The 14,691-nt window shown below is 43.6% G+C and overlaps 1 protein-coding gene across 3 annotated transcripts in view; it reads right to left on the bottom strand.

The window, feature by feature from the left end:
• PRR5 (proline rich 5) overlaps positions 1 to 13,889 on the bottom strand; it is a 175,182-nt gene extending 161,293 nt beyond the window's left edge. Inside the window, exon 1 of one of the 3 annotated variants that reach the window (XM_006258311.4) lies at positions 13,622 to 13,889. The gene's annotated coding sequence lies outside the window, so the exon portion shown is untranslated. The remainder of the gene's footprint in view (positions 1 to 13,621) is intronic. The other 2 variants (XM_019493173.2, XM_019493174.2) reach the window with 2 other exon arrangements.
• Positions 13,890 to 14,691: the final 802 nt, after the last annotated feature.

The following is a 14,691-nucleotide window of genomic DNA, read 5'->3' as shown; positions in this document are numbered from 1 at the left end:
GGCAGGGATTTGCACACATGGACGGGCAGGCAGGCAGCGTCCAGGGGTGAGCACAGGTGTGCACACACCCACGCACTCAGAAGCATACATGCATGCACATATGCACATGTGCACACCCACCTCCACACACACACACAAAATTATGGGCACTACATGCACACGTGTTCTCATGTACATCCCGGGCCGTATAAACCCAGAGGAACAAAGGCTCAAGGTGAAGCAGCACTACCCACACGGTGGCACACACAGATGTCACATCACTCACACACCTGGGCATATCTGCACAGACACTCCCACCACCCTGGAGTTACCTGCCATGCATGGACAATCACAACACCCCTACGGCGTCACACACCTTGCAGAGAGTGGGCCCCAGAGCATGCAGTGGTGCACTCACAGGCACTCACAATTATGCTTACGCAGTTGTGCCCAACCACGCATGCAGCACTGATTCCTGCACAGCTACCTGGGAGGCGTATACAGCTTAGAACTACACACAATTACAGCAACGTCATCACAGTCACACCAGCAGAGAGCTTCTCCAGTACCCATGAACTTAGCCTTGCTGAATCAGTTCCTGTTCTACACAACTCCACACAACCACAGTTAAGCAGGTACTTAATTGCACCACACTTCTGAAGACAGTGACACAGGAATAGGCACACATATCTGATACTGCACGCACACACACACACACTTGCACAGCACTGACACTTGGCTCTCACACGTGCACACATGCACGCACGCACACACACATGCATCTGAACTCTGCCCCCCTCCTGTCTTCCTGGCTAGCGCAGGGCCAAGGGGGCATTCCATGGGCAGAGATGCCTGCCCCAGCCTCCAGCACCCACCCCCACTTTTCCTGTAACTGGTTTTCTGTAGAGGCTGCCTCTGGCATGACCATGGTGGGTCTCACTACCCCGCACATGGAGAGCCCATGGGGCCACCTTGCACAAATGCAGCCAGTAGCAGGGGTTAGCTGATGGAAGGCATTTTTACTGGTGCCAAGGGGCTAAGAGACACTTGGGAGGGAAGTGGGAGTTGGTGGGCAAGCAGTGCCTACAGTCTGAGTGCAAATGAATTAGGGTTAGTGTGGACCCAGTTGGACAGGGCAGGGGAAGCTGAGATGAGAAGGAAGACAGGCTGGGGGTAGCGGCTGTGTGCTACTGTGAGATGGAACTAGGATGCTCTGGGAGGGGAAACAAGGTTGTGGCTTAGAGCAGGGGGCCTGAGACTTTTACCTAATCATGCCCTGCCTTGGGGTCCTGGCTGTAGGGGAACACACCGCTGTGGTTTGGAATGGAAGAGACCAGGTGGGCACTTCTACTGCTCATCATCTCTCCTCCCCCAGAGTGATGCTCACGTAGATCAGGCTTGTCCAACATACGGGGTGATAAAATATGAATATGGCTCACCAGCCCACTGGGTGACAAAAAGTTCATGATTCGGCCCCATGTTCAAAAAGGTTGGACACCCCTGGGCTAAATCCTTCCCCTAGCAAGTGCACTAAGGAATAGCAAGAATCCTGCTAGACATGCCCATTGCTTCTGGGACCTGGCAGACTGGACACAATTTCCTAGGGCAGGCTGGGGGGAACATGCAATATGAGTGCATTTTGCTACTATTAGGAAAAGGAGTAGTGTACATTCCATTTAGTTTATGCTGGCAACGACAGCATGCACATCAGCTGGGTGGGGTCTGGAAAGGCAGTCACTGCAGGATGTTGCAGGAGAGCAGGCCCTACCCACTATATCAAGCAACTGTAGCAATTCCTCCAAAATCAACAGGATAGCATAGTGTACAAGGTACAATAGAAACATGTGATAATATTGTAGGCCCTGAAATAATGAGCTCTAATGACCTTTTCTTGTTATACTGGAAAGAAACATTATTAGTGGTCCAAACCTAGCCAACATAAAATTATCCTGGAGTAAATTTAGCAAATGCCATAGTAATACATACTAAAATGAGACGCACAGAATAATGTCAAGTACAAACACACACTTATGAACATGTATGTTCAGGGAAGTTACTTTAAAAGATAAAAGGACAATTTGTACAAAACAATGAGGAAAACTGATGCACATTAGAATTATAACATTAGAGGGTTTATTCCAAAGGACATCTAACCTTATTTGATGCATATGGGCAAACCTAAGAGACTTGAGATTCAGGCACTTGGGTTTTTATCTGAACTTTTTGAATCCTTGGATATGTAACCTTGAGATAGCCATTTTATCAGAACAGGCCCTCTCAAAAAAATTCTTGGGACTTCATGTTTTAATGATGCCATAAATACCACAGGTATGTTGTTGGGTTTTTTGTTTTTTCTTTGGGGGGGGGGGGGGGGGTCCTGGCACTTTGTGTTGGACTGACTGAAGGCTAGCTTCCCCTGACAGAATTATAATTTAGGGACTCAAATTTATTTAGGTATATTAAATTTCTTCTACCAGACTGGACATAACAGTCTATGCCTATGTTTCAAAAGAACAAAAGTGGATATAGAGCTGTGTTATTAATCATTCTGTACTAAATGAAAATTAAGAAATACAATTCCCATCCATAAACTAATGCATAGAATATCACATGTTTAATTTAAAAGGACAACAGTAAAATAGTGCTGTTAATTTATTCATGAGTCACTGAAACTCACTGCGTTGAACCTTTTCTCTGATATTTATTCTACCTGGCTCTTATGCTGTTTTTAGTGGATCACATCATATGACAATTTTAAGGTAGACAAAACTACGGCAATAAAACAGTGGTCGGTGTCCTTTAAGAAAGCAGTTCAGAAGCAGATATTTTCCATAATGCAATTTTTTATCAGACAGGCAACACACGCAACAACAAAAAGAAAACCAGTAGTATTAGACTATTAGGCAGGCTGGATCTGGAGGCACAAATTGGCCTCTCTCAATCTTATCATAAATTTTAAACCTCCTTGCTCCTTTCATTTCCTTTCAAACCCAGAAAAAAAACAAGTAAATTCCTTCTAATTTTGTTTTTCTAATCTTTTACTTTTACTCAGAAGATAAAATTCAATTAAAATAATAATTCCAGTTCTACCAGGCCAGGAAGTTTGGGGTTCCAAGTTCCACTAAATTAAAGAAGAATGTTTCCTGAACTGCCACATAAAATGTTTTTCTTTGTTCCCTTTTTTGGCCTCCAATAAACCATTAACCCTGAAGGCAGAAAGACAGTTTCCAATCTCGAAAGCATCTGCTGTGAATCAGAATGAAGATAATTCTAGTTATCTGCACCACACTACCTTGGATCATCACAATCCTATCCTGTAAAGAGAGTATGTCTGATATGCATAAAACACATGAATATTCAAATAGTAGGGATGTGACCAGTTAAACTATTAATTATGATTGCATTTAAACAATTAATCAATCATTTAACTGATTAACCCAGTGATAACCAGTTCTAACTTACCAGTTATCATTTAGCATGGGGCAGTGCAGTTGGGGAAGGAAAGCGAGAAAGAGAAGCTGTGCAATGTCCAACCAGGAGGCACCGAAGGAGGGAGGGAGAAGCAGGGAGGAGGGGGGAGGGGTGACTAGCACCTATAGCTAGGCTCTGTGGACCCAGGTGCAGCCACTTACAGCCTGCCTACCTACCGCCTGCCCGGGAGGCCCCTGCTACCTGCCATGGAGCCCAAGTTGCTCACAGCAGGCAACGGGGAGGCTGGAAGTGGCTGCACCAAAATCTGCAGAGGCTAGCTATAGGTACTAGTCACCTCCCCTCCACTATACACAAGGGCAGGGATTGCTGATGCTCCCCCTCCTTCCTGCACTGCTGTAGCTGGTCCCAGAAAGCCCCTCACTCTCTGCTGTCACCCATGACTTCATGGGCTGTGCTGCATGCCTGGCAGGGCTTGTCAGTGCTTTGGCTCTCTGCTCCCTGCGCTGCTCTGGGCAGGCGGGTGCACCAGCCTGGGGCTCAGTACCACCCTCCTGGTCTTACTTCACAGAACCACAGCCTGGAGCCCAGTGACACAGAGCCAGTCCCCATTACTGTGTCTGGCCAGAAACAGCACCTTCTCTGGCTGCAGCTGCTGCTGCTGGCGGCGACTGCACACACTCCCTGGCCGGACTGACAGCAGCTTCAGGACATGACAAAGGCAAGGTGAAGGAAGGGGGTGCAAGGCAACTCCCCTAGGCTTGTGGCTCAGCCCCATGGTGCGCCCCACCCACCTACCCCATCCAAATCCAGGCCCAGACCTGGGCTCAAAGAGGATCTACCTGCCCACCTAGTTTGTCATGAGGCGAGGTCCTGGGGAGCTGGGGCCCCAGGGAGCCACTGAGTCCCCATCACACCGGGGGGGGTGTTGGAAATGAACTGCTGGTGCCAGGCTGGGAAGGGATACTCTGCAGGCCAGGCCAGAGCAGCCCCAAATGGGCCAGCCAGGGAGTTGCCATACTGATTAACTGTTTAACCATTGTAATTAAAACAGGTTAAACAGCTATTTAAAAAAAATAAAAATCAGTATATAAATCTCTATCAGATACATACTGGTTCAGACAGAAGTAACAATTGGAACATTTCAAATGCCTTTGAAATGTTTCAAAGACCAGTTGTACAAGCATACATTTGAATATACTTTGAAATATTCCAAAAGTGACTGAAGCTCACCACATTATTATCTCTTTTCAGTACGGTACTATATGGAGCATTTCACTTTTTGTTATACGTGCATGGGGACAGGGTCCTCCAGAATCCCGTAAGTACTCCAGAGTCCCACAGTGCTTCACTCTCTGTCCTGCCCTCCTTAGGGAGAGTGGGTGGACAACCTGTTGGCTTATCCAGCTGCCAGGTATTGCTCCAGGTCCAAGAACACTGCTGGGCTCACAATGATACCCCTGCCTCTTTCCCCCCACTCTCCCTGCCAGATCCTTGTTTTCCTTCTGCCACCACTGCTAATACCTAGCTAGACTTACTGCTGGGCTTATCCCCCTGCCAACTACGGGAGCTGCTGCTCTCCAACCCAAGCCCTTCTTCTACCTCTCTGCTCCACAGTGGGGAAAAGGCAAGAATTGAGACATTTCAAGCTCGTGTTAGAATACTGGCACCAGGAAGCCCCCGCTAACCACCCTCCTCCATATTTATCTATCCACTCTGGCACCTGCTACTCTCCCCTCCCCTCTAGCTTCCCAGACTATTGGGGGGAAAGGGAATGAACTTGTATATTACTGCAGCCTCCTGTAGTACCCCACGGCTGGAGAGAGAGTTTGTAAGGTCATGGGCTCCACACAGACCCAGGAATCTTGATGCATTCCAGCCAAGGGGTACCAAAGGCGTTGTATGTGCATCTCATGACAGCAACAATGCCTTTTAAAATGTCTTCAAGCCGATTACACTTAGAAATGTTGCAGAACTTCTGACTATACCTATACAAGGGTGCCAACAGAAATAAGAACTCTTGAGCAGCAAAGAAGACATATTAAGGCTCTAGACCCACGAGCCAGATCCAGCCCTCAGCGCTGTGTCATCCGGCCCATGAAGCTCCCCGCAGATTTGTAGGGAGACCCATGGGCCTTGGCCCTGCAAGCTAAATCAGGTGTACAAAGTGGCACAGGGCCCAATCCCAGCATATGGGGGCTGGGCAGGGTTAGCATGGGGCTCCAAAACCCAATCTGGGCTGAGTGGAGGTGGCATGGGGCCCCCAAAGCCCAATCCTAACTGAGCAGAGGCAGCGCAAGGCCCCTGGAGCCCAATCCCAGCTGGACTGGGGCAGCACTGTACACCAGAACCCAATCACAACTGAGCAGAGGTGGAAATGACACAGGGCTCTGGAGCCCAATCCTGGCTAGGCAGAGGCAGCATGAGGCCCTGGAGCCTGATTCTGACCAGGTGAGGGTGGTATAGGGCCCTGGAGTCCAATCCTAGCATGTGGGAGTGGCACAAAGCCCAATCCAGACCATAGACTGGTTTCATGCCATTCATCTGTCCTGAAGGATCAGAAATGAGCACCACTACTATAGACCAGCGGCTCTCAACCTTTGTAGATTTGCGGCACCCCTCAAAGTGTCAGCTCTTAGGTTTTACTTGTTTTTTTTACTACAGAAAAAAAAATAGAGCAGTTCTTCTGCAGCAAACAACTCAGAAGGGCCACAAGAAGTCAGAATGTTTTTGACACTGTGGATTCCTATCTGAAATCACTGGGTTTATCTATCTGTACTCCTAACAGTGCTAAACACCCATGGCACCCTTGAAAGGATCTCAAGGTTGACAATCACTGCTTTAGTCTGACTTTATAAACCAAAAAAGTACATTATCATGCACGTTGCCCATCCAGTATCCAAATGTTACCAAATTTTCACTGGACTGGGTTACATCTATACATAGAATCTGAAGATTGTGCTTCATCATACTGCAACAGCATGCAAGCAATTTGATAACTTGTAAGGAAGCAAGAGATGTCAATTTCATGCTACACCATTAACTTTCACTGGCAATAATATTTGGAAGACAAAACAAAATGAAAACAAAAACTGAAGCACAAGTAAGCACAAACATAATACTTGGGAGTGAAAATACTAGGGTATGATCCTAATGTGAAGTCTTCCACTGACTTCATTGTGTTTTGGATCAGACCTATTATATACATGCAGGTTGTCAACCTTTCCAGTCTCTGCATGCTGCCTAGGATTTAGAATTGCTTGTCAAATTTCAGCAAGTAAGCAAAGATGACTCTGAACAATCAACAGTATCCACTTTGCTCTTTTTGCCATTACTGTCTAGAACTGGAAGGGAGAGCATTACTTTCTAGACTTTCCCAAGGAAAAGCTTTCCAGATGGGGCAAAGGAAACACCGTATTGAGCGTGAGCTCTCTCCTCCCCAACAATGATGCCCAATTATAGTGTTTCCCACCTCATCTTCTTCCCCCTGCCTTATGAACTAAACCATGATGATACACAATAAAAGAATATTTATTATACAGAATGACACACATGATTCAATGTCTGTTTGCTTAGATATCTGACAAATACATGAAATAAGTTCACATAAAAATAGGGTTGGAAAGGAACTGAACAGGTCATCCCTAGTCCAACCCCCCACTCAAGACAGAATCATCCCTGTCTAAACCACCTCATTCAAGTATTTGCCTAATCTGCCCTTAAACACTTCCAAGAATGAAGACACTGGATCATGGACCACAAGAGTAGAAATGGAAAACATTCATTCCTCAAGTCCATGTCCTTGCAAGCATAGCTGACATTAGCATGTGACTTGTTGCCCTTGGATCACTTACTGAAGTCTGGTACTCATGTAGGAAAGGGTAAAAGAGTCACAGGAAAAAAACAGATTAATTCTTAAAGATTACCAGGACAGGTGTGTTGTTTCTTAAACTTATTAACCTTCAGTATAATTCCTAGAATTATATATAGTCTGCTTTTAAATTCCCAAAGCAATAATCCTACCACCACCTCCCTTGAAAGGCTATTCCTAAACTTAATAAATCACTCTGTCAGGAAGCTTTTCTGATATTCAAAATGCATTTTTGTTTCACCTCATTAATCATTGTTATACCTCCCTATAAAATGCTTAATTATTTATCTCAGGGGTTTTCAACCTATTTTAGTCAGAGTACCCCAGCAGGCAGTTGAGAAGCAGGGAGTTGCCCAGCAGGCAGTCGATGAGTGTGGGTGGCGGGGTCACGGGGCAGCCAGTAGATGAGTGGGACTCCCTACTTCCAGCAGCGAAACTGGAAGTGCTGCCACCGAAACCAGAACTGTTGCCAGCTTCTCCGCGCTGCTGCCATGTACACCCTGGGACCTTCCAAAGTACCCCCAGGGGTATATGTACCCCCAGTTGAAAACCTCTTTTTTAATGCCAACACTCAAAATTATAGATGGTTATGTCCCTACCCCACTTGTTTGGCTCTGAAACAATCTATATGTATTACTTTTTTTTTAATCTCTCCTGATAAATCAGCCCTTCAGTACTCTACTCAGTTCTGTCACACTTTTGTTCCCCAGATCCCTCCAATTTGCTTGTTTAAAGCCCTTGAATTTAACAGAATAATGTCAAATGTGTCCACACCAAACCTGTGGAGTCTTGTTTCATAATGATGAAGTGATGGACAACTTTATTGTTCTATTTTGTCACCGCCTTTTAATGCAAACTGATGTCTAACTAGCTCTCCATTATAACGCCTAGGATTCTTCCAGTAGTATCACTACTCAAAACACACTTTCACATTAAGCACTTGTGCTAATCATCCTGAGATTCTGGTATTTGTATACCTTTGTTTCTTTCTCTTTCTGTCTTTTGGATGTTCCTATTGGTTGACACATAGGTATCTAAAATTATTCACGTGGACAATGGCTAAATTCTGAATATGAAAGAGCAAAACATACCGTGCACTTCCCCCCCACTTTGTCTTTCAGTGTCACCTTGTTGTCTTTCACATGATAATGGCAATAGCAAGACTAAATTTTATTTTCCTATGAGACATGAATCACCACGTTTTCCATAAAATCTGCATCTTCATTTGTTCACACAAGGGGAATAAGAAATTATGTCTGGGAATATACAGTCTCTCTCTTTAACTGAAACTGAGATTTAAATCACCTTGCAATCTCTCATGCTGTGAGATTCTGCCTGATCAACACAAAGGCACATACTACAATTGCCTGTTCTGTGCAAGTACCTGATGGGGAAGAAGTGACTTCATTTTTACAAACTCATGACTCTTCCAGCCACCTCAATATAACAAGAATGTAAAAGCCTTTGAAACAGAAACATTAAAAAACCCAGAAGTCCACCCACCGTTTTGCACTAGCCTTTGTTTTAGATAAGCCTTTTAAAAAAGGCCATATTTATTACGTGCAAAATATTCATCTACCTTATTCAAGAAAGGGAACGACCAAGATCATTACATAAAATGTTCTGATTGAGCTGTCAGATTCCATTAAGCAGTCTACACTAGTCATACATTTTGGCTTGCCTAAAATATTTTAATGAAAATATATTTGTACTGTGTGGTTTACAGGAACAATGACAGAACCTCAAACTACACTGTGTCCTTTTCAATACCTTTCCACCTCCCCATATACACAAATTCCAGACAAACAAAAGCACCAGATTGTTTAAAAAAAAAAAAAAAAAGGTGGTCCTTCTTTATGGTTCCTTTTTTCTTTTCCTGTTTAAAGAACCCCTTTGCTCATGGCTGCCTGAAAACACAAACAAAACATTCCTCAAAAATTATCCAGTCTAAATTTTAAACTCCAGTCTTCACATTAGGATATAAATAATCAGTTTTCTTCAATAAAATTTAATAGCATCATTTTTAATTATAGTAATCCTAACATGACATATTCATCTTCAAAGAGCTGTGGAGGCATTAGCTAATTAATCCTCATTTCCCTCCCCATGCCTCCCATTCCCCTTCCTTATTCTAATAAGCCATAAGAAAAGTAAACACCACACAGAGGACATGCTTGCAGACAGGCGGGGGCATTTTACAGCTCTTTTTGTTGCGTCTAGTGTCAGTGAATTCTGATTAATGACTGGACCACAGATGTAGACACATAATTACCATTTTTCATCTTTCAGCAATTATTAATATAACCTTAAAAGCGAGAGAGAGAACAACTGCTCAAAACTGTGACCAAGACTACACCACAATTGAGTTTGTTTCTGATCTTAATTTCTTGGGTATAAACCAGAAGAAACTTCCCTGAAGATGATCATGATAAATCATATTTAACGAGGAAGAAGGCAGAGCAATGTGTAAATCAGTATAATTGAGGTCTGATTCATGCTCAATGAGTTTAATGATGCTACTTCTCTATGCACAGGGTCAAATTCTGATTTCACATACATTTGTGGAAATCTAGAGAAATGTCGCTAGTGTTATTCTTGATTTACACTGCTTCACAATTTCTAAACCTTTCTGCAGTAAAATTATCTGCGATTGCTCTTCTGATGCACCACGTTTGCTCTTCCTGTGTTAGTTAATAGTCATATAAAACTGATGCTCCAAAAAAAAAAAAAAAAAAAAAAAGAAGTAGGCCAGAACCTTCCCAGGTGAAAATTGGCAAACTTATGGGATCTGATCTAATCTAACTTTTTTTGTTGTTTTAGGTTAACATCCTTGACAACATGTATTCAAATATACAGTTAAAACAGGAAATGCTATTTTTACTCATTATCTATTATTTTTGTTCAAAGATTAAGTGCTTCTTAAGTTTCCTATTACAGTTCTAGTATTGTTTCATACATATTTATGGCAGAATACATTTATCCTGGTGGCTTTTCCCATCTTAAAGTAGTTTTACTGGCTTCTTTTATAAGTGCCATATTTTAGTCCCACAATTTTACCTGCTGTAAAAAAAATTAAAAGAAATAAGAAGGTTTTCCTTGAGAATACAAATAGATAAAAGAGAAAATAAGCCCATTTTAACTCTTTTAACACAAACAAGCTCGTAGACAAATTTTCAAATGCTCTGGTCCCAGATTCTGCTCTCAACTCAGGTGCTCCCATTGTGATTCTAATGGGTGGATTTTCAAAAATCGCTCATAATCCAATGTGCAGGACTCCTTTGAAAATCTGGGCACTTGTTTTGGAAGATTATATGGAAGATGAGCTGTTTCGAAAATCTTCCCAAAACTGTGGGTTGATCAATTCTTTTGCAAATTCTGGCCATATTTTTTTTAATGTGACTTTCTCTGCAAATCTATTGGGAAGATCTCTTAATTCAATATTCTTTCCAAAGTCTTTCTATAATTAGATTATGAATAAGAGAATCAAAGTCTAAGCACCACATTTACCCATGCAGCAGTGTGTAGTTTAAATGTTAAACTCCGGTCAATGACTGTTACAGGTTAGTGAAATTATTATTAACAGATTAGTATGGGAAACTAAAATAACATGTATTGTTCATTTTACTGTTATAGTTAAACTTCTGATACACTGTTCCTTACCTAAAAGATGTGATAATGAATGAACAGCACTCCCACCTGACAGCACTACCCTGGTGTGAACTCAGTGACTAGAATACACTTTTATAATAATACTTAAATCAAAGAAGCTATGAAAATCCACGTGTTTACTATTTGATGGCTGATTACATTGCTCCATTCCTTCTAGTTAATCAATTGACTAAATTTTCCTTCTAGTGGCCAAAAGGTTTGTTCTACCTACTCTTCATTTTTATCTCTTACCACCAGTATTAAATAGAATGTCAACAATTTATTTTTGGATTTTTAACTAATTGTAGCTTTTTATTGTTAATCACCGTGCTGGTAAATGTTATCACTGATTGTTTCCTGTAATTTCAAATAAAAATCTTAAAAGCAAGCTGGATGGAAATTATGAACTCTCTAAATGCTAAATCATTTCCTTGATGCACCTTTTTGCTGTTTCTAAAGCTGCCTACTATTGGTAATTTAAAACACTGGCAGTCGCCCAAATTCCTGTGCTCTTGAAGAGAATAAAACCACCCAACCTTTATAGAATTAACCTTTATGGAATTATCAGTTTTAATTACAAGCTGCCAAATTACTACACACATAAAAACAGGAATCTACAACCTCATCCTACAAATGCTTACTAATGTGAAAAAAGCTTTCAGAAGCTGACCCCTGCCACTGACTTTTATAAGAAAATCCAATTAAAAAAAAAATCAATGTAAAGGGGATAGTGCTTGCATTATGTTTTGGGGTATCATCCCAGTCAGATCATGTTCTAGACATGTAGATGTGTCTGCTGACTACTAACCTATATCCATGTAAGAACCAAATGGGCACTGACAGAAAGGAACTATTAAAATGAAAGCAACTATTAAAACTGTATTTGACTACACATTGTAGAATTTACAGATTAACCACAAGTCCCCTTTAATATCTCCAAGACAATGTTGTCTCACAATCGATTTGTAAACCTTTATTCCCCCTCCTCCCCCCACGATACCATGAATTTTAGTATATGAATGTTAAATGCACCAAAGCAAGAAGTTGAGGTGCATGGAAACTGATATTAAATAGGCAGGTGATACGTTTATTATCCTATTACTTTACTTACTATTGCGTGGTTTATTTCCAAAACTGAAATACTGTCAACAAATATCTTTAGAGGTAACACAAAAACACCATCAAACCACTGGACCACGTGTTAGCATCTAAGCACAGAAGTGGACTAGGAATCCTCCCTATGCTTTCAGCTAGGGTCCACTTGAACAAAAATGATTTTCTTTTGATTCTCTGTAGGAATACCTAACCTCTCCTACCCTCCAAAAAGAGCATTTTTCCAATAACCATATTTCTTTGAATTAAAACACTTTGCACTCTCCTATTACTCCAGTTTTCACATATCTTACAAGAACACATACAGATGTTTCCCAGATATGCGTTCTAGGAGAGTTTGGAGAAATCACATCTCCCTCCCTAGGGATCACTGTTGGCAGCCCCAAAACATCACTTTGTTCAAACTGAAGCATTTTAATTGTTACTATCAGGGTCTCATATTCAGTACCCGCCCCCAGCCTGTGCCCCTACCTATGCTTGTTGCCCAGCAGAAATTAAAGAGAACTCCCCATGTGTCTCCAGGGATGAAGCAGGGGACTGCTCCCGCTTCCTGTTGGAGCTGGGCAAGGGTCTGGGCAAAATCAACCCAAAGCTGCCACTCAGCAAGCTGGCTTGTTCCTCAACCCATTGGAGGGGCTTTTTGCCTGCTCCCCCCACCCCACCCGCAGCTGCTGCTGGCTCATGTCAACTCTATGCTGTCCTTTCACAGTAGCTGATGAAGTGAACTTGGGTTCCCAAAAACTTGTGCTCTCTCTCTCTCTCTTATTTAGCTACCTACCAAGGTGCATCTCAGCTCCACTTTAATTTCAACCCTCCACTCTCCCTGAACCCTCAGGAGGTGCAGCCACCTCCCCTGCTAGGACACCTGCACCCTATGCTCAGAACCAAATGCCGCATGTCTATCAAGAGCACCTGGGAAGTAGCCAAAGACATCACCTTCCAGGCACGGCACTTGACTGACAGCACGGGGGGGGGCACATGCACAGGCACAGATATGCACACATATGCGTGAGTGTGTGAGCATGTGTGAATGAATGTAAGCACTAGCGTGTGACCACATGAGCGTGTATGAGCATGTGTGTGAGCATGTGTGAATGCACAAGTGTGACAGCATGTGAGCATATGAGAGGTGTGTGTGAGTGCATGCCAGAGCATGAGTGTGTATGTGAGTGCATGAGAGCAAGTGTGTGTGTGAGCGACTGGGAGTGCCTGAATGTGTGCAAGTGTGTGAGCATATGACACTGGGTGTACACGTGTGCCTGAGTGTGTGTGAGCACAGGAGAGTGAGAGCATGTGAGCATATGAAAGTGGGCGTGCGTGAGCACACAAGTGTGTGAGAGAGCATGAGGGGTTGTGCATGAGTGTGGATGAGGTCATGAGTGTGTATAAGCATGTGAGTGTGCGTGTGAACGCATGTGTGTATGTGCATGTGAACGAGTGCATGACTGTGAGAGAGAGCGCATGTGAGAGTGGGGGATGTACACCCAAGCGTGCGAGTGTATGCGCACGTGTATGTGAGCATGAGAGCGGGTGTGAGCGCGCGGTCCCCGTCCCCAACAGCCGGCCTCTCCCCCCACTCACCGCGGCGCCGGGCAGGGAAGCGGCGAGGCGGAGGCAGGGGCTGGAGAGCACAGCCGGCCGCAGGATGCTCACCCGTTGGGACAGAGCCCGCGTCTCGCTGCCATATCGGCCTGCGGTCCTCAGCCGGCCGCGGGGGGGGTGAGGGCTGGCGGCGCCCCCGGACGGAGCCAGCACCGGCGAGTGGGAGCAGCCGCGACGCACAATGCGCCGCCGCCTGCCCTGGGAGCGCGGCCAAGAAGTGGGGGGCGGGCTGGGGGCGGAGGAAGCCGGCTGCAAAGCGGTATCCGCCCCGCAGCTGCACCCGGAGGGAGAAGGGAGCGCAAGCCCAGCCTAGCCAGAGCCGAGAGCCAGCGGGGAGCCCCTTTGTTCCGCCCGCCCCGCCCCGCCGCCAAGCAGGGCAGCGCTCAGAGCCCTGCCCGGCCGCCTCATCGGATGCGATGTGGGATTTCCCTTCAGCGGGAGCTTCCCAGCGCTGCCACATTCCCTAGAGGTCCCAAGGAGAAGGAGGAATTTAAACATTCAACGTTTCTATACCAGCACCATTATTATTATTATCATTATCCAACGTTTCTATACCGCCACTACCATTCTTGTTGTTATAAAAAAAACAATTAGGATTAGTGATGGTGGTGTGGTGGTATAAAATGGTGGTCGTGTGGTTGTATAATATTAACATGCGTGCACACACATAATAATAGTAATATTATTATTATTATTATTATTAAGAGAAACAATAATTCCACTCATAGCATGATTAATAACAATAACAATTATTATAACAGCAACAATGACAACAGTAATAGTTACAATAAAAATAGCTATTATTATTATGACAACAACAACAGCATAAATAATCATTACAATAGCAATTGTTATTATTTTTATTATTAGAGGTGGTAGTGTGGTGGTGTACAATCATGGTGGTGTAATATAAACATTATTATTAACGGCAACAATAATTATACTTGTATCAATAATAACACTAGCTATTGTTATTGTAACAGCAACACTATTGACAACAATAACATCAATAATACTAACAATAACAATAGCAATTATTATTAACAGCA

This window comes from Alligator mississippiensis, chromosome 4 (genome assembly GCF_030867095.1).
Source record: "Alligator mississippiensis isolate rAllMis1 chromosome 4, rAllMis1, whole genome shotgun sequence".
NCBI lineage: Eukaryota > Metazoa > Chordata > Crocodylia > Alligatoridae > Alligator > Alligator mississippiensis.
The sequence above is the reverse complement of the archived record's forward strand: the minus strand, read 5'-3'. Positions and strand labels throughout refer to the sequence as shown.